General features: G+C 40.9%; 1 protein-coding gene across 5 annotated transcripts in view; it reads left to right on the top strand.

Annotated features, from left to right (window-relative positions):
• Positions 1-20,711, top strand: part of FAM131A (family with sequence similarity 131 member A) — a 117,274-nt gene that overhangs the window by 50,855 nt on the left and 45,708 nt on the right. For 2 of the 5 annotated variants that reach the window (XM_070754157.1, XM_070754159.1), the window contains exon 2: positions 4,661-4,757. The exons of 1 other annotated variant lie outside the window; for it this stretch is intronic. The gene's annotated coding sequence lies outside the window, so the exon portion shown is untranslated. Of the gene's footprint in view, positions 1-4,660; positions 4,801-20,711 lie in introns of those variants that run through there. 2 more of the 5 variants (XM_070754156.1, XM_070754160.1) reach the window with 2 other exon arrangements.

Here is a 20,711-nt window from a genome sequence, read left to right as displayed (position 1 = left end):
TCAGTTCTGGAGACCTCACCTACAAAAAGATATTGACAAAATTGAACGGGTCCAAAGACGGGCTACAAGAATGGTGGAAGGTCTTAAGCATAAAACGTATCAGGAACGACTTCATGAACTCAATCTGTATAGTCTGGAGGGCAGAAGGGAAAGGGGGGGACATGATCAAAACATTTAAATATGTTAAAGGGTTAAATAAGGTTCAGGAGGGAAGTGTTTTTAATAGGAAAGTGAACACAAGAACAAGGGGACACAATCTGAAGTTAGTTGGGGGAAAGATCAAAAGCAACATGAGAAAATATTATTTCACTGAAAGAGTAGTAGATCCTTGGAACAAACTTCCAGCAGACGTGGTTGGTAAATCCACAGTAACTGAATTTAAACATGCCTGGGATAAACATAGATCCATTGTAAGATAAAATACAGAAAATAGTATAAGGGCAGACTAGATGGACCATGAGGTCTTTTTCTGCCTTCAGACTTCTATGTTTCTATGTTTCTATGTTTCTAGCAAAGTGTACAACAATGTGCAGGCAAGTCCTCGATGTACAACCGTCCGCTCAGTGACCGTTCGAATAAAATTACAACAGCCAGTGAAGGGCTGCAAATTTTTTTACTACCACACTGTGGGTGTGGCGTATTGTGTGGGTGTGGCTTGATGGTCATGTGACTGGGTAGGAGTGGCTTGCTGGCCATGTGATCAGGTGGGAGTGGCTTGTCAATCATGACCAGCATTGGCTTAAAGGTCATGTGACTGGGTGGAAGCGTCTTACCGACCAAGATAAGTTTTCAAATAGGTGCTTGGACTCTTTTTTCTGTTGATGAAGTCAAATTATTTGAAGAGCCACAAAAAAGGACACATGATAGACAGCATTATTTGCCGAGGAGCACAGTCACACTTGAAGATTTTGTACCGAACCCACAAGGTTCCATATGATAACAGATTAGGCAAGTAGCTCGATTTTCTTTCATTGCTATAAAAGTTCATTTCTAGATAATGATTAAAACGATTAAAGCATTTATGGGTCAAAACAGACTCTTTAATTATTTCCTATTTTAAAAGTAATTAAGGATCATACTAAGGCATTAGAGAAGGGGGGGTAATAAAAAACTACTAAGTATTCAATAAATAGTGTGGGGGCAGCAGCCCATTACGGACAATGGACACTGAAGGAAGTGACCGCTGGACTGTTTTTCACGCTTACGACCAATCGAAGCTTCCCCATTTGCCATCGAATGGCTTGACTCACTTTTATGACGGTTGCAGTGTCCCAGGGGGATCATGTGATCTCTTTTTACGACCTCCTGACAAGCCATGGGGGAAAACCAGATTCACTTAACAACCGTGTTACTCATTGAAACAACTGGCAATTCACTGGTGAAGGAAATTTGTCAAACAGGGCAAAACCCACCACAGCAATTTCTCATTTCACTATATAAATGTTGGGCACAGCTGTGGTCATAGCTTGAGGACTAGTGTACGCAGTGTCTCAATGTTGCTAAGATTGATTTTTTTGGGGGGGGGGTTATAATGGGTTCGTTAGGGTTATAATGGGGTTTTAATCTACTGGTGATGTTGGACTTCTTTTTATTACTGCACAATTGTATTATTTTTTAATTGTTGCAAGCCGCCCTGAGTCCTATGGGATTGGGCGGCATAGAAGAAATTAAATTAAATTAAATTAAATTAAATATTAAATTGCCTTCTACCGCACGAATCCCAGTGGCCAATAAGGTCCCACAGAGTTGGCCTTATCCGGGTCCTGTCGACCAAACAATGTCGTTTGGTGGGCCCCAGGGGAAGAGCCTTCTCTGTGGTGGCCCCAGCCCTCTGGAATCAACTCCCCCCGGCCCCCACCCTCCTTGTCTTTTGCAAGTTACTCAAGACCAACCTATATCGCAAGGCATGGGGGAACTAAGACATCTCCCCCAGGCTTTTTATATTTCATGTTTGGTGTGTATGTGCTGTATGGTTTTTAATTATTGGGGCTTTTATATATTTTTATTAGTAGATTTGTCCCATTGTTATACTGTTTTATTACTGTTGTGAGCCGCCCCGAGTCTTCGGAGAGGGGTGGCATACAAATCTAATAAATTATTATTATTATTATTATTATTATTATTATTATTATTATTATTAAATTAAATTTTAAATTAAATTAAATTTTAAATTACATTAAATTTAAATTAAATTAAATTTTAAATTAAATTAAATTTGGCCCCACCTGCCCCCTGTGACACGCACGCCATAGGTTCGCCATCAGGGACCTATACCATTTTTTAAACAAATTACTTTAAACACCCCCCAGTGATGCAGCACCCACTGAAGCCAAATGGTACACTGATTAATTGTCCTCACTGTCAGGAAATTTCTCCTTAGTTCTAGGCTTGATAAACTTCCCTCCCTTACTTCTGGTCCTGCCTTCAGGTGTTTTAGAGCCGATATGTCGGCTTATCTGTGATAGGAAAGAAATACATTGCAGATAGGCCACAACGTGCAGCCATTAACAATTGACAATAACACATGGAAGAAAGTGACTTACAATCAATTCTGGCTCTTGCAAGCTTTGGGGAAATCAGGAAGCGAGGCCTGGTTTGGCTAGCTGCACGGAGTGGGGTGGGGTGGGGTAACCCTAGGGCAGGGTTTTCCAACCTTGGCAACTTTAAGATGCATGTCCCTAAGATGCTTTTTTTTTTGAAACTGCAGGCAATTGGACTTTATCTATCTATCTATCTATCTATCTATCTATCTATCTATCTATCTATCTATCATCTATCAATCTATCATCTGTCTGTCTGTCTGTCTGTCTGACTGTCTGTCTGTCTGTCTGTCTATGTATCTATGTATATATCTATGTATGTATGTATGTATGTATCTATGTATCTATGTCTATCTATCTATCTATCTATCTATCTATCTATCTATCTATCTATCTATCTATCTATTCTGTCTGTCTGTCTATCTATCTATCTAATCTATCTATCTATCTATCTATCTATCTATCTATCTATATCTACCTACCTACCTACCTATCTATCTATCTATCTATCTATCTATCTATCTACCTATTTTAGTTGAGTTGAAAGGGGCCTTGCAGGTCATCAAGTTCAACCCTCTGTTTTATTTATTTATTTGTTTTATCCAATACACAATAATACACAATGAGGGTTATAGAGGATATAATCAGGTAGAATGTATTAAAGGGGGAATAGAGGAGAAAATAAAGGAGTGAAATATAACTATGAGAGAATAGCAGAAAAAGATATAGGGATAGAAGAGAAGATATAGGAGATATAGGAGAGACAATAGGACAGGGGACGGTAGGCACTCTGGTGCACTTATGTAAGCCCCTTACTGACCTCTTAGGAACTTGGCGAGGTCAACCGTGGATAGTCTAAGGTTAAAGCAGGAAATCCTATACCACCCCAACAAGATGGCAGTCTAATTTTCTTTTGAATGTGTCAAGTGATGGGGCGTTCACAACCTCTGCTGGCAGGCTGTTCCATGGGTTGATCGCTCTCACCATCAGAAAGTTCTTCCTTATTTCCAGGTTGAATCTCTCCTTGGTCAGTTTCCATCCGTTGCTCCTGGTCTGGCCCTCTGGTGCCCTGGAAAATAGTGTGACATCCCCTCTTCTCTTATTAGTGTGACCCCCTCCTTATTCTTTGAAGACGTTTCACTTCTCAACCACGAAGCTTCTTCAGCACAGAAGCACCAGACCAGGAGCAACGGATGGAAGCTGACCAAGGAGAGATTCAACCTGGAAATAAGGAAGAACTTCCTGATGGTGAGAGCGATCAACCAGTGGAACAGCCTGCCAGCGGAGGTTGTGAACGCCCCAACTCTTGACACATTCAAAAGGAAATTGGACTGCTATTTGGCTGGGGTGATGTAGGGTTTTCTGCTTGAGCAGGGGGTTGGACTTGATGATCTGCAAGGTCCCTTTCAACTCACTCACTCACTTACTTACTCACTCACTCACTCATTTATTTATTTATTTATTTATTGGATTTGTATGCCGCCCCTCTCCGGAGACTCGGGGCGGCTAACAGCAATAATAAAACAGCATATAATAATAATCCAATACTAAAAACAGTTAAAAACCCATTATTATAAAAACCAAACATACATACAGACATACCACGCATAAAATTGTAAAGGCCTAGGGGGAAAGAGTATCTTAATTCCCCCATGCCTGGTGGCAGAGGTGCATTTTAAGCAGCTTACGAAAAACAATCAATCATCAATCAATCAATCAATCAATCAATACCCACAAGTTCATCACATGGACCACTCCAGTTCTTCAATGTTCATGGTCCATCCCTGAACTTCCAGCTGGTGTAGAACAAAGGATGACCTTGAATCTCCTGGAAGGAATGTGTTACGACTAGTAACTCCCCCCTCTCACGCAACCAGCCCTCCCCAATTCCCACCGAACTACTCTAATTGTGGCAGGCCAAAGACTCTACTCCGACGATGGCTTAGGCTTGACAGGTGGGACTTCAACTCCTAGAATGGCTGGCTGGGGAATTCTGGGAGTTGAAGTCTACGAGTCTTACAATTGCAAAGGTTGGAGACCCCTGCTTTAAGGGGGATTGCTCTCTGTCTCCCTCTTGTGGCGCCATGGAGGCTGACCTCACTCTCTGCTCTCCCCTGCAGTGGCTGTGGACAATACGTTGCACGTGGAGTGGAACGAGGCGAAATCCCTGCCTGCCCTCTCGTCCTTGGGCCACACTCGGACCTCACTGGTGCGCAGGTTGGTGCGTCAGAGCTCTGTCGACAGCCAGGACTTTCTTGAGGTGCCTGTTTCAATTGCTCTCCTTGTAGGGCCACTGACTGGTTTGTTTGTTGTTTTTAGCCTGGGATGCCACAGCCACTCACGCCCTTATCACCTCGATGTTTGACTACTGCAATGCTCTCTGTTGGGAGCGCTCCTTGTCCACCTCAGGTCATGTCTGGTTCTATTTATTTATTTTATTTTATATTTGTATTTATTTGTTTTGTCAAGTACATAATGAGTAGAAATAACATATCAATATACAGTGATGCCCTGTCTTACAAACCCCTCGTCATACAAACTTTTCAAGATACAAACCCGGGGTTTAAGATTTTTTTGCCTCTTCTTCCAAACTATTTTCACCTTACAAACCCACTGCTGCCGCTGGGATGCCCCACCTCCGGACTTCTGTTGCCAGCGAAGCGCCCGTTTTTGCGCTGCTGGGATTCCCATGAGGCTCCCCTCCATGGGAAACCCCACCTCTGGACTTCTGTGTTTTTGCGATGCTGCAGGGGAATCCCATCAGTGCAAAATTGGGCATTTCGCTGGCAACGGAAGTCCAGAGGTGGGGTTTCCCAGCGAGGCGAGCCTCAGCGAAATTGCAGCATCACAAAAACATGGAAGTCTGAAGGGGAGGTTTCGAGGACTTCCGTGTTTTTGCGATGCTGCAATTTTGCTGAGGTTCCCCTCGCTGGAAACCCCACCTCTGGACTTCCGTTGCCAGCGAAATGCCCATTTTTGCACTGATGGGATTCCCCTGCAGCATCGCAAAAACACAGAAGTCCAGAGGTGGGGTTTCCCATGGAGGGGAGCCTCAGGGGAATCCCAGCAGTGCAAAAACAGGCACTTCGGCTGGCAAAAGGCGTGAGTTTTGGGCTTGCACGCATTAATCACTTTTCCATTGATTACTATGGGAAACATTGTTTCGTCTTACAAACTTTTCACCTTACAAACCTCTTCCCAGAACCAATTAAGTTCGTAAGACGAGGTATCACTGTACATGAAAATGGATTAGAAAAACATTGGGAGTAATAGAGAAGAAAATGATCATTGAAATAATGGAGTTCATATCCGTAATGCAAGTAAAACATAAAGAGACATTAGGGCAGGGGACGGGAGGCACTCTGGTGCACTTATGCACGCCCTTATTGACCTCTGAGTAATCGGGAGAGGTCAACAGTGGAGTGTCTCAGGGTAAAGTTTGGGGGGTTAGGGGAATGACACTACAGAGTCAAGTAGTGAGTTCCATGCTTCGACCACTCTATTACTAAAGCCGTACTATTTGCAGTCGAGTTTGGAGTGGTTTACACTAAGTTTGTATCTGTTGTGTGCTCGTGTGTTGTTGTGGTTGAAGCTGAAGTAGTCATTGACAGGGAGGATGTTGCAGCAAATGATTTTATGGGCTATGCTTCGGTCGTGTTTAAGGCGACGTAATTTTAAGCTTTCAAGACCCAGGATTGTAAGTCTAGTTGCGCTGTAGGGTATTCTGTTACGAGTGGAGGAGTGGAGGGCTCTTCTAGTAAAGTATCTCTGGACATTTTCTAGAGTGTTTATGTCCGAAATGCGGTGTGGGTTCCAGACAGATGAGCTGGTGAAAGTTTTGTATGCTCTGGTTAGTAGTGTGAGATTGCCTGAGCAGAAGCTACATAAGATTAGGTTTGTGGATGTGGCTTGATGGTCATGTGACTGGGTAGAAGTGGCTTAAGAAAACTTAAGAAGAGAAGGATTTAGGGGTGGTGATTTCTGATAGTCTCAAAATGGGTGAGCAGTGCGGTCAGGTGGTAGGGAAAGCAAGTAGGATGCTTGGCTGCACAGCTAGAGGTATAACAAGCATGAAGAGGGAGATTGTGATCTCGCTATATAGAGCGCTGGTAAGACCACATTTGGAATTATACTGTGTCCAGTTCTGGAGACCTCACCTACAAAAAGATATTGATCAAATTGAATGAGTCCAAAGACGGGCTACAAAAATGGTGGAAGGCCTTAAGCATAAAACTTACCAGGAAAGACTTAAAGAACTTCACTCTGCATAGTCTGGAGGACAGAAGGGAAAGTTCAGGAGGGAAGTGTTTTTAATAGGAAAGGGCCACAATCTGAGATTAGTTGGGAGAAATATCAGAAGCAATGTGAGAAAATATTATTTTACTGAAAGAGTCGTAGATGCTTGGCACAAACTTCCAGTAGACGTGGTTGGTAAAGGAACTGAATTTAAACATGCCTGGGATAAACATATATCCATATGAAGATAAAATGCAGGAAATAGTATAAGGGCAGACTAGATGGAGCAGGAGGTCTTTTTCTGCCGCCAATCTTCTGTGTTTCTATGTTTCCCTGAAGATGCTGTCTTTCAAATCCTGGGATTAATTCAATTACTCAACTCCGGGTGGTCTTTGCTCTTGGCACTCCAAAGAAATAGCTGTAAATCGAAACAGTCGCTTTTTTGGGGGGGACTGGATCTGGCTAGGATTATGGAATTTCTGAGAGGTTTCATCACGCAGCAGCCAGGAAGTTTAGCAGGTTGCCAACTGACCAGAGAAACCACTGGTTGCCTTGTTCCTCGGCTGTTGGCATCTGTTGGGCCTTTGAAACTAGCAGGTGGCATTTCGCTTGGCGCTGGAAGCAGGCACGAACATCTGCTGCCCTCTAAAGCAGAGAGGAAGGGGAGAGATTTATTTAGTGATCATTTCACTGCCAGCGTCTTGAATTTCAATTTTTTTTCAGCCATATGGTCAAATTTAGCTGTGATTTGTCGTCCTCCAAAGTTCACGTTGCGATTCTCTCACGTCACCACCAGGCCTATCGGAGAAAAGTCAGTTCGCTCTGCTAAACAACTCATTTCCGTAACATTACCAAGCTATTTACTAAGACTGTATTACTATTCTTCTTCTCGTCATTCGGTAAAAGGCTGCAAAAATTTTTTTCTACCACACTGTGGGAGTGGCTTATTTTGTGGGTGTGGCTTGCCAACCATGTGACCAGGTGGGAGTTTTTTTGATGATCATGTGACCAGGGGTGGCTTAAGGATCATGCGACTGGCTCCAACTTGATGTCATTCACGTCAAGGGTTTGGATTTGGGTTTGGGTTAGGGTGCCTGGCCTCTCCTCACCTCAAAGAGATACAATTTCCCTTATTATTTACTATTACTGAACATCCAAAATATGCTGTTTAATTCTATCTATATATGCCATATATTATTATTATTATTATTATTATTATTATTACTACTACTACTATTATTACTATTATTATTATTATTACTATTATTACTATTACTATTATGATTACTATTATGATTACTATTATGATTACTATTATTATTATTATTATTATTATTATTATTATTATTATTACTATTATTATTATTATAGAGTAGTTGCAACTAGAGAGCATGTAGTTATGATGCTTAGCTTTGGCACACAGGTAACACATAGTAAGCTACCAAAAGAAATCCCATAATTTTCTTTCCTGAGGAGTAGCCTAGTACTGACATCATGTGTTATAACTGTTGCATATATGTCAGCTCACAATTTATAAGAGTATTGTGGAAATAATTATAAAAGCTAATCTAAATGGCAGAGTACTAAGGATGTGGGGAACGAGGTGGTCAAACTTGGAACAAACTTCCAGCAGACGTGGTTGGTAAATCCACAGTAACTGAGTTTAAACATGCCTGGGATAAACATATATCCATCCTAAGATAAAACACAGGAAATAGTATAAGGGCAGACTAGATGGACCATGAGGTCTTTTTCTGCCATCAATCTTCTATGTTTCTACGTTTCTATGTTTCTATTATTATTTATTAGACTTGTATGCTGCCCTTCTCCGAAGACTCAGGGCGTCTCACAAAATACAATACAATAACATGTGTATAAATCTAATAGTTAAAAACTCTAAGCTAAAATCACCTTACATTTAAAAAACAGTCAATTAACTCAATCACATCCACACATAACATTTAATGGTCAGAAAGAAGGGGGGGACATGATCTAACTGCCCCAAGCCTGGCAACATAGATGGGTTTTAAGGCTTTTGCGAAAGGCGAGGAGGGTGGGTGCAGTGCGAATCTCTGGAGGGAGCTGATTCCAGAGGGCCGGGGCCGCCACAAAGAAGGCTTTCCTCCTAGGTACCGCCAGAGGACATCCCCTCGTCTAAATCATGGAGGAAGAATTTCTTCCTGTCCTGTGGAACAGGAAGTACCGGTGCTTGCTGAGAGCATCTGCACCAAGACAAATTCCTTGTGTGTCCAATCACACTTGGCCAATAAAGAATTCTATTCTATTCTATTCTTTTCTATTCTATTCTATTCTAATGTATCTTTTCTAATGTATTTTGTGCACTGAGAGCATATCCACCAAAGACAAATTCCTTGTGTGTCCTATCAAACTTGGCCAATAAAAAGCCAAATCAAATCCAATCAAATCCAATTGAATCCAGCCCAACCCAACCCTACTCTACCCTACCCTACCCTATTCTATTCTATTCTATTCTATTCTATTCTATATGTCCTTCTGTAAAATAACCCCACGCCTGTTAACTTCTTAATACCCTGCGGTGACATTTATAACATAGAGGAGGTACGGTCGAATGTAGGACAAACCCGAGAGATTTAATGAGTTGGAAATCCTACTCAGTACTTAAAAGCTTTTTGGTTTCACCCTCCCCGGTACAAAAACTGCATTTCCATGCTTTTTTCCGGCAGCTTTATTTGTCACTTGCTGAGAATGACAGTTTCAATAAACTGGTAGGCCGGACTGGTAGGCTGCTAGTCCTTAAGGAATTGGGCGGCATGAAAATCGAATAAATAAATAAAAGCATTTCAGGCAGCAAAGTCACCGAGATATATGGGCGAATGATGCACAAAGCCCTGGTTCCTTTACCCACTGCCTTGGGGAATATAGAAGGCAGCATGGGTGCAGTTTAGAAGCAATTATCACAAAGCTCTGATACTTTTTGCTTCCCAAGGAGTATAAGTGTTAGTTGTCACGTTCGAAGCTTTACAAGGTTTAATTAGGGCTCCCTTCTTGAATATGTGCAGAGTGCTTGCAACAATTCATTTATTCATTCATTCATTCATTTTGTCCAATACACAAATACATAGGAAGAAAAAGAGACATGTGGTAATATATATAAGGGTGAAAGTGAACTTAGAGGAGAGGATATATGAAAGAAAGAGAATATATATGATAGGTGAAAGAAAGGAAAGACAATTGGACAGGGGATGAAAGGCACACCAGTGCACTTATGTACAGCCCTTACTGGCCTCTTAGGAACCTGGAGAGGTCAAATCGTGGAGAGTCTAAGGGAGAAATGTTGGGGGTTAGGGGTTGACACAATTTTCAGAGTAGGGGTAGGTTCAGACCGGTTTGGACCAGTTCGCCTCTACTGGTAGCGACCCGCTGGTGATGTTACGATGACATCACCAAACCTGATTGGTTGGCGCTGGATTGTAGGCACTGTCATTTTTTTTTTTTTAAATTAGCACTGTTTTCCAATGTTGACAATTTTATGATGGGTACACTCGAGCTCTCAATTTCTTCCCCCCTCTCTCCCCGCTTCTTTCTCTCTCTCCTCCTTTCTTTGTTTCTCTCTCTAATTCTTTCCTTTTCTCTCTTTCTCTCATTCCTTTTCTCTCCCTCTCCAGTGTCTCTTACTCTCTCAGTCTGTCTCATATTCTTTTTCATTATTTCCCTCTTGTTCTTATTTTTTTCCTCTCTTTCTCACCCATTCTTTCATTCTCTTATTTTTCTCTCTCCCTAATTCATTTGTCTATCTTACTTACTCATTCACTCCCACTCATTATCTCTCATTCTTTCTCACCACCATTTTCTTCTGCCGCACGAATCCCAGTGACCGATTAGGTCCCACAGAGTTGGCCTTCTCCGGGTCCCGTCGACTAAACAATGTCGTCTGGTGGGTCCCAGGGGAAGAGCCTTCTCTGTGGCGGCCCCGACTCTCTGGAACCAGCTCCCCTTGGAGATTACAACTGCCCCCACCCTCCTTGCCTTCCGTAAACTCCTTAAAACTCACCTCTGCCGTCAGGCATGGGTGAATTGAGGCATCCCCCCCCCCGTGCCTGTACAATTTATGTATGGTATGTTTGTGTGTATGTCTGCTTTAATAAGGGGTTTTTTAAGAATGTTTTTTAAATTTATTAGATTTTTTATGAATTGTTTTATTGTATGCTGTGAGCCGCCCCGAGTCTGCGGAGAGGGGCAACATACAAATCAAATCAAATCAAATCAAATCAAATCAAAAATAAAATAAAATAAAATAAAATAAAATAAAATAAAATAAATAAAATAAAATAAAATAAAATAAAATAAAATAAACAAAATTTAAAAAAACAAATTTTTAAAAAAACAAATAAACAAACAAACAAACAAATAAATTTTCTCTCTCGGGGTCTCTGTCACTCTTTTTCTATGTCTTCCATTCTCTCATTCTTTTTCTCTCTCATTCTGTCTATCATCTTGTCTCCTATTCTTCCTTGCATATTGCTCAAAAAAATTAAAGGGAACACTCAAAGAACACATCCTAGATCTGAATGAATAAAATATTCTCATTGAATACTTTGTTCTGTACAAAATGGAATGTGGTGAGAACAAAATGAAATTGATTGTCAATCGGTGTTGCTTCCTAAGTGGACAGTTTGATGTCACAGAGGTTTGATTTACTTGGAGTTATATTGTGTTGTTTAAGTGCTCCCTTTATTTATTTTTTAGCAGTGTATTTTCTTTGTTATTCTTTTTCTATTTCTCCCATTCCATCTCTCTCATTGTCTCTCTTTCATATTCTCTTTTCATTCTTTCTCTCTCCCACTCACCACTGGTTCAAAGTTACAAAGGTCGTTAATAAAGTGACTTTTGACTGTTTTTCACACGACCCTGGAAGTGACCCCGTGGTCATGTGGTCATGTGGCCACGTGGCATCAGTGTGAGATTTGGATCTTGCACATGTGCCTGACGCCAAATCTCACATGAGGGTGGGTGCGGGTGTGAGGTTTCTGCGATTTTCACTGATATTTTTGAACATAAGAACATAAGAAGAGCCATGCTGAATCGGGCCTAAGGCCATCGAGTCCAGCATTCTGTGTCACACAGTGGCCCACCAATTGTCCATGGGGATCTTGAGCAGAAAGAGAAGGTAAGACCCTCCCTTTCCCTTGACCCCCAACAAATGGGACCTAAGGGAACCCTGCCTGCCTCAACCAACATAGAGGCGGCACTTGGACATCCGTTTCAATAGCCACCATGGATACACTTGGCATCCATGAATCTGTCTAATCCTGCCTTGAAGCTATCCAGGCTGACAGCTGTCACGATCTCTTCTGGAAGTGAATTCCATAAACCAAGGACCCTCTGGGTGAAGAAATATCTCCCTTTATTTTTTTATTGATTGATTGATTGATTTTGTCCATTACACAATGAGGGTTTTAGTAGGTATACACATAGTAAAATACGTAATGAAGGTTATAGAGGATATACTCATAGTAAAATATATCTAAGAAAGAATAGAAGAGAAGATATCAATTAAAGAATAGAATAGAAACATAGAAACATAGAAGAGTGATGGCAGAAAAAGACCTCATGGTCCATCTAGTCTGCCCTTATACTATTTCCTGTATTTTATCTTACAATGGATATATGTTTATCCCAGGCATGTTTAAATTCAGTTACTGTGGATTTACCAACCACGTCTGCTGGAAGTTTGTTCCAAGGATCTACTACTCTTTCAGTAAAATAATATTTTCTCACGTTGCTTTTGATCTTTCCCCCAACTAACTTCAGATTGTGTCCCCTTGTTCTTGTGTTCACTTTCCTATTAAAACACTTCCCTCCTGAACCTTATTTAACCCTTTAACATATTTAAATGCTTCGATCATGTCCCCCCTTTTCCTTCTGTCCTCCAGACTATACAGATTGAGTTCATTAAGTCTTTCCTGATATGTTTTATGCTTAAGACCTTCCACCATTCTTGTAGCCCGTCTTAGGACCCGTTCAATTTTGTCAATATCTTTTTGGAGGTGAGGTCTCCAGAACTGAACACAGTATTCCAAATGTGGTCTCACCAGCACTCTATATAAGGGGATCACAATCTCCCTCTTCCTGCTTGTTATACCTCTAGCTATTCAGCCAAGCATCCTACTTGCTTTTCCTACTGCCCGACCAAACTGATCACCCATTTTGAGACTGTCAGGAATCACTACCCCTAAATCCTTCTCTTCTGAAGTTTTTGCTAACACAGAACTGCCAATACAATACTCAGATTGAGGATTCCTTTTCCCCTAGTGCATTATTTTACATTTGGAAACATTAAACTGCAGTTTCCATTGCTTTGACCATTTATCTAGTAAAGCTAAATCATTTACCATATTACAGACCCCTCCAGGAATATCAACCCTATTGCACACGTCTAGTGCACTTGTACTCACCCCTTTGTCCTCGCTTTCTTACCTATGAGCTTTAGGGAGTGACCCCTCATCCTAGTATTGTGTGATAGAGAAAAGAACTTTTCTCTATCCACCTTTTCTATCCCGTGCATGATTTTATACCCTTCGATCAAGTCACCTCTTCAACGCCGTCTTTCAAGGCCGAAGAGACCAAGGCGTTGCAGCCTGGTATTATAAGGGAGGGGCTCCATTTCCTTGATCATCCTTGTTGCCCTTTTTTGCACTTTTTCTCTCTCTTTGTTGAGGGGCTGGTGCCAGAGCTGTTGCCGTCTGATGCTCTACCCTCTGTTATTTTAAAAGAGAAGTGACTTCGGTCAAGTGCCCTATCGAAGTAATGCCCACTGTGAATTGTGTGTTTGTCCCCAGACGCTGATTGCATTTCGCATGACTGGCTTCATCTGATGATTAAATTAACCCATTTTTTCTGGCTTTGCACAATGCATGGAACTGTAAAGCTAATCAGACAGGCCAGGATCGCAGCGCGGAGTCAAAGGAAGATTTTAACTCTAACCCTGCTTAACCTTTAAAACTGCACTTCGTTCAATCGCTCCCCTGGTGGAAGCAGAGAAATAGAGAGAGAGAAAGAAAGAGAGAACGGGAGAGAGGAAGAATGAAAAGAGAACATGAAAGAGACACAATGTGGGAGACGGAATGGGAGAAATAAAGAAAGAATAAGAAAGAAAATACAAGGAAAATAGAAAAAGAAATGATAGAACGAGAGAGAAAAAGAATGAGAGAGAACACTTTACCCTTAGATTATGTATGGTTGACCTATCCAGATTCCTAAGAGGTCAGTAAGGGGCGAGTACAAGTGCACTAGAGTGCCTTCCGTCCCCTGTCCTATTGCTCTGCTATATCTCCTATCCCTTTCTTCTATTCCTATATCTTTTCTTCTATTCTTTCATTTATATGTTCTATTACTATATCTTCTTTTCTATTCTTTCTTAGATATATTTTACTATGAGTACCTCCTCTTTAACCTTCATCATGTATTTTACTATGTGTGTATAGAAACATAGAAGACTGACGGCAGAAAAAGACCTCATGGTCCATCTAGTCTGCCTTTATACTATTTCCTGTATTTTATCTTACAATGGATATATGTTTTTAATAGGAAAGTGAACACAAGAACAAGGGGACACAATCTGAAGTTAGTTGGGGGAAAGATCAAAAGCAACATGAGAAAATATTATTTTACTGAAAGAGTAGTAGATCCTTGGAACAAACTTCCAGCAGACGTGGTAGCTAAATCCACAGTAACTGAATTTAAACATGCCTGGGATAAACATATATCCATCCTAAGATAAAATACAGAAAATAGTATAAGGGCAGACTAGATGGACCAGGAGATCTTTTTCTGCCGTCAGACTTCTATGTTTCTATGTTTCTATATGTTTATCCCAGGCATGTTTAAATTCAGTTACTGCGGATTTACCAACCACGTCTGCTGGTAGTTTGTTCCAAGGATCTACTACTCTTTCAGTGAAATAATATTTTCTCACGTTGCTTTTGATCTTTCCCCCAACTAACTTCAGATTGTGTCCCCTTGTTCAGATATATATATCCACTAAACCCTCTTTGCGTATTGGACAAAATAAATAAATAAGCAAACAAACAAACAAATAAATAAATGGAAGAGAGAGAAAAAGAGTGACAGAGTCTAGGAGAGAGAGAGAGAGAAAAGGTGTGGAGATGAAAGAATTAGAGAGATGAATGGGAGTGAATGAGTAAGTAAGATAGACAGAGAATGGGGGAGAGAAAAAATAAGAATGGGTGAGAAAGAGAAAGAAAGAGAATGGGAGAGAGAGAAAAAAAAATAAGAGCAAGGTAGAAAGTATGGAAAAGAGAAAGAATGAAAATAGAATTCTTAAATAGAATTCCTTATTGGCCAAGTGTGATTGGACACACAAGGAATTTGTCTTTGGTGCAGATGCTCTCAGTGTACATAAAAGAAAAGAGACATTTGTCAAGAATCATGGGGTACAACACTTAATGATTGTCATAGGGGTCAAATAAGCAATCAGGAAAATCAATATTAATAAAAATCTTAATGATGCAAGCAACAAGTTACAGTCATACAGTCATAATTGGGAGGAAATGGGTGATAGGAATGATGAGGAAAAACTATTAGTAATACTAGTGCAGACTTAGTAAAGACTTTGGCAGTGTTGAGGAATTATTTGTTTAGCAGAGTGATGGCATTCGGGAAAAAGAATATGCGACAGAGAGAATGAGAGAGACAGAAAGACTGGGGGTAGAGAGAAAAACAATGAGAGAAAGAGTGAGAAAGAAAGAAAAGTAGAGAAAATTAGAGAATGAGAGAGAAAGAAACAGAAAAAAAGAATGAGAGAAAGAGTGAGAAAGAGAGAAAAGGAGAGAATGAGAAACAGAAAGAAAAAATGAGAGAAAAAGAATGAGAGAAAGAGTGAGAAAGAAAGAAAAGGAGAGGATGAGAAACAGAAAGAAAGAATGAGAGAGAAAGAAGGAAAGAAAGAAAGAAAGAGAGAGAGAGACTGGGAAGTCCACCCATCTTAAAATCATCAAGGTTGGAAAACAGTGCTGTGGCTCATTTCTAGATTGTGATGAACAGGAGGACAATTGTTCAGTTTAGCTCTGAGGTCAACTCTGCAGGGAACATAAAGAACCATTCCCCAGAGTAGAAAATTAGCTGCACAAAATTGGAAACACGCTGACATACCATCCAACAGTATAATTTTTTTTTTAAAAAAATGGAATGTGCAGAATCAGATAAATTGCCGAAAGAATTAATCCAGAACGAGGACTCCAGAATATTTTCAAGTTTGGAATTTATTTTATAACTGGTTGGAAAGGAAGACTAGAAAGAAAAAAAGATGTATAAATGTATATATTGATATTTAGTTTAAAAAACGACAATAGGACTCATAGAAACATAAACGATTGACAGAAGAAAAAGATCTCCTGGTCCATCTAGTCTGCCCTTATACTATTTTCTGTATTTTATCTTAGGATGGATTCCAGGCATGTTTACATTCAGTTACTATGAATTTACCAACCACGTCTGCTGGAAGCTTGCTCCAAGCATCTACTACTCTTTCAGTAAAATAATATTTTTTCATGTTGCTTCTGATCTTCCCCTCAACTAATATAAGTCTGGCTGTAACAGATAGATATATTTAGTCATAGATTTATGGAGAAAAACTGTAAAGGAAATTGTAACGTTAAAAGAAGTTAAAAAAATACAAACAAACATCTAACAAGCTAAACCATACGTATAAAACCTCCTAGGTACTTCTACGGTAAATTGTCTTATCATTAAATTTTCATTTATACATAAATCTTATAAACTGTATTTCCTTTACAGTTTTCCTCCTTAAATCTATGACTAGTGTTTATACTCAATACAAACTATTTTTTTTTTAAAAAAAGAAAGTAAACTAACTGTTCAATTGCAAGGCATCCCAGACACACCCGACTTCTTCCCGACAGGTTAGCCCTTTTTTTATGAAAGAGAGGATGCTCCCATTTTAGGGGTGAGGGGAGAAACATTAAGCAGCTGAGCTGCTCTCCTCCCAACCAGTACGTTGTCCGCCCCCCACCCTTCCACGCACCCTCTCAGAGTGCCTTTAAAGGCCTCGGTGTTATCGCTCCTTCTTGTGCTGTGCTGACGTCAGTCAAAAGCCCGGCTTGTATCCTGGGAGAAATTGGTCCATGGTGACTGGTTGCCATGGAAATACACCTTGTTGCAAGCTACCAGCCATGATCGGCTTCTGACACAGCCCCCACCATCACTCCGGCTTCAAGCCAAGAGGGCTGCTGCGATGTGGGAAGGGGCCAAGGTAAGCCTGCCAAAGAAGGATAGGTGGAGGGCAGGTAGAGAGAAAGAGGATGCTCCGCTCAAGATGCCTTAGAGAGTGGTACCCGGATGCAGCTTTCTCTGAGCCATCCCACTTCCCAGCCTCGCTTTGGGGCAGGCAAGGGGTAGGCCTTTGGGGCAAGCAGGAAGCTGGCTAGTGTGTTAGCAAAAACTTCCACAGAGTAGGATTTAAGGGTAGTGATTTCTGACAGTCTCAAAATGGGTGAACAGTGCAGCCAGGCGGTAGGGAAAGCGAGCAGAATGCTTGGCTGCATAGCTAGAGGTATAACAAGCAGGAAGAGGGAGATTGTGATCCCGCTGTATAGAGCGCTGGTGAGACCCCATTTGGAATCCTGTGTTCAGTTCTGGAGACCTCACCTACAAAAAGATATGGATCAAATTGAACGGGTCCAAAGACGGGCTACAAAAATGGTGGAAGGTCTTAAGCATAAAACTTACCAGGAAAGACTTCATGGACTCAGTCTGTAGAGTCTGGAGGACAGAAGGGAAAGTGGGAACATGATCAAAGCATTTAAATATGGTAAAAAGGGTTAAATAAGGTTCTGGAGGGAAGTGTTTTTAGTAGGAAAGTGAACACAAGAACAAGGGGGCACCATCTGAGGTTAGTTGGGGGAAAGATCAGAAGCAACGTGAGAAAATATTATTTGACTGAAAGAGTAGTAGATGCTTGGAACAAACTTCCAGCAGACGTGGTAGGTAAATCCGCAGGAACTGAATTTAAACATGCCTGGGATAAACATCGATCCATCCTAAGGTAAAATACAGGAAATAATATAAGGGCAGACTAGATGCGCCATGAAGTCTTTTTCTGCCATCAATCTTCTATGTTTCTATGTTTCTAGTGCACTAGGGATACTGTCACCTTCCTCCTTTACTCTTTTTCCAACTTTGCAAAAAGAAAAGAAAAGAAATAAGGGTAGAAATATGTCCAGGGTGGACTCCGCTATGTGATGATTTTCATACTTCTTCAGGCCTTTCCAACTGCAAATGTTCACCGCTGCTCAGTTTATTTGCTTCATGTGTAAGACTGCATCCACGCGACACTTTGAAAAATCAGATCTGGAGGCCAGTGGCTGCAACCACTGGAGGGACACGAAGCTTGGTTTTCAGGCTAACCTCGGATAGAAATTTCGGGGGTTCTTCTGGCAGACTGGCAAATTGTGCGAATCCAACCTGTTTGGGTTCCTTTTGTGGCTTAATAGAATTCCTTATTGGCCAAGTGTGATTGGACACACAAGGAATTTGCCTTTGGTGCCTATGCTCTCACTGTACATAAAAGAAAAGATACATTTGTCAAGAGTCATGATGTACGACACTTAATGAATGTCACAAGGGTCAAATAAGTAATCAGGAAAATCAATATTAATAAAAATCTTAAGGATGCAAGCAACAAGTTACAGTCATACAGTCACAAGTGGAAGGAAACGGGTGATAGGAATTATGAGAAAAAACTAGTTGTAATAGTAGTGCAGACTTAGTAAATAGTTTGACAGGGAATTATTTGTTTAGCAGAGTGATGGCGTTCGGGAAAAAACTGTTCTTGTGTCTAGTTGTCTTGGTGTGCAGTGCTCTGTAGCGACGTTTTGAGGGTAGGAGTTGAAACAGTTTGTGTCCAGGATGCGAGGGGTCAGTAAATACTTTCCCCGCCCTCTTTTTGACTTGTGCAGTATACAGGTCCTCAATGGAAGGCAGGTTGGCAGCCATTGTTTTTTCTGCAGTTCTGATTCTCCTCTGAAGTCTGTGTCGGTCCTGTTGGGTTGCAGAACCAAACCAGACAGTTATAGAGGTGCAGATGACAGACTCAATGATTCCTCTGTAGAACTGTATCAGCGGCTCCTTGGGCAGTTTGAGCTTCCTGAGTTGGCTCAGAAAGAACATCTTTCGTTGTGTTTTTTTAATGACATTTTTGATGTTAAGTGACCATTTCATATTGCCTCCATCATCCTCGCCTTCTGCAAGAGTCTTAAGACTCATTTATGCCTTGGGGCAATTAGATCTTGGCCCCCTGGCTGACGAATGTTTTTGTATGATTGCTGTTTGAATGAGTATGATAGATTTTTACCGTTATTGGGGATTTTAGATTTGTCCACCTAGTTTTAATTACTTGGATTTAGACACTGTAGTTTATTGTTCTTTTTATACGTTGTAAGCTGCCCCGAGTCCTCGGAGAGGGGCGGCATTTTTTTAATAATCCAATAAATAAATAAATAATAAAAACAACCAAACTATAAATGCCCATAGAATGTAAAAATTATTATACTTATTTTTTTTAAAGACGGCTTTATTATTGTTCTAGACAACTTAAGAAAATGAATGAATTTATTTTTAAAATAAATGTGTGGTCTGAAGAGGCCCAGACCTACTTATTAAATTATTACTATTATTAAATAAAAATATTAAATAAATTTTGGAACAACCTACCGGCAGACGTTGTGAACTCAAACACTCTGGACATTTTTAAAGAGAAGATTGAACTGCCACTTGACTGGTGTGCTATAGGGTTCCTGCTTGGGCAGGGGGTTGAACTTGATGGCCTTCATGGTCCCTTTCAACTCTAACAATAAATAGATAGATAGATAGATAGATAGATAGAGAGAGAGAGAGAGAGAGAGAGAGATAGATAGACAGACAGACAGACAGACAGACAGACAAACAAACTTACTTTCTCTTCCTTTCTTTACTTCCTACTGTCTCTTTTGCCACAATCCTTTTCCAATTCGTCTTTTAAATCCTTCCGCAGTATGGTTCATAGATTAAATCAATCCTTCACCTCCTCTCCAATGTCCACTCTATTATGTTTTCAATGCCCATTTCTGCAACTTCTGCTCCCACTGTCCCTTCACTGCTTTGACCTTCCGAAAGCCACTCTCTGTCATCTTCAATATCTCCAACTCCACCAGAAAGGATCTCCTTCTCGCTTCGTCCTTTTAGATGTCAATAATCCACTTTTGTCCACTTTCCATCATTCATCCCGGCTGTTTTTCACTCACCGCTTCTCTCTTCTCGTCACTCTTTGACGCTTTGGGATCAGCTCAATGAATCAATATCTTTTGCAACGGACTGAGGGGCTTCCTCTCGCTATCTGGGGACAAGGATAGGCAAAGTTGGATCTTCTATGACATGTGGACTTCAACTCCCAGAATTCCTGAGCCAATCATGCTAGCTCAGGAATTCTGGGAGTTGAAGTCCACATGTCATAGAAGAGCCAACTTTGCCTTCCCCTGTCTGGGGAGATTGCCTTTCTCCTCTGATGTCTCGAGGTTTTCTCCTTTTGCCACTGCTCCCTCTGAGATCAGCTTCACCTATGGGCCTCTGAAAATCACAAAAAACACAGCAGCAGCTCACGGGGCTCAATTTGCTGCTCCGTACCAACATGACATACAAACCGGAAGTCCATCTGCTTTTTAGAAGGCCAGATCCTGAAGATGAAACTGAAATACTTTGGCCAACTATGAAGAACAGTTGCAAGAACTGGGCATGGCTAGTTTAATGAAAATAAGCAGACATGATAGCAGTGTCTCAATATCTCAGGGGTTGCCACAAAGAAGAAAGAGTCCACCTATTGACTCTGGTCACTCATGCCCTTATCACATTGAGGTTCGACTACTGCAATGCTCTCTACAT

This window comes from Erythrolamprus reginae, chromosome 5 (assembly GCF_031021105.1).
Source record: "Erythrolamprus reginae isolate rEryReg1 chromosome 5, rEryReg1.hap1, whole genome shotgun sequence".
Classification (NCBI taxonomy): Eukaryota; Metazoa; Chordata; class Lepidosauria; order Squamata; family Dipsadidae; genus Erythrolamprus; species Erythrolamprus reginae.
Note: the sequence above shows the minus strand (reverse complement) of the source record. Positions and strands in the feature narration are given on the sequence as shown.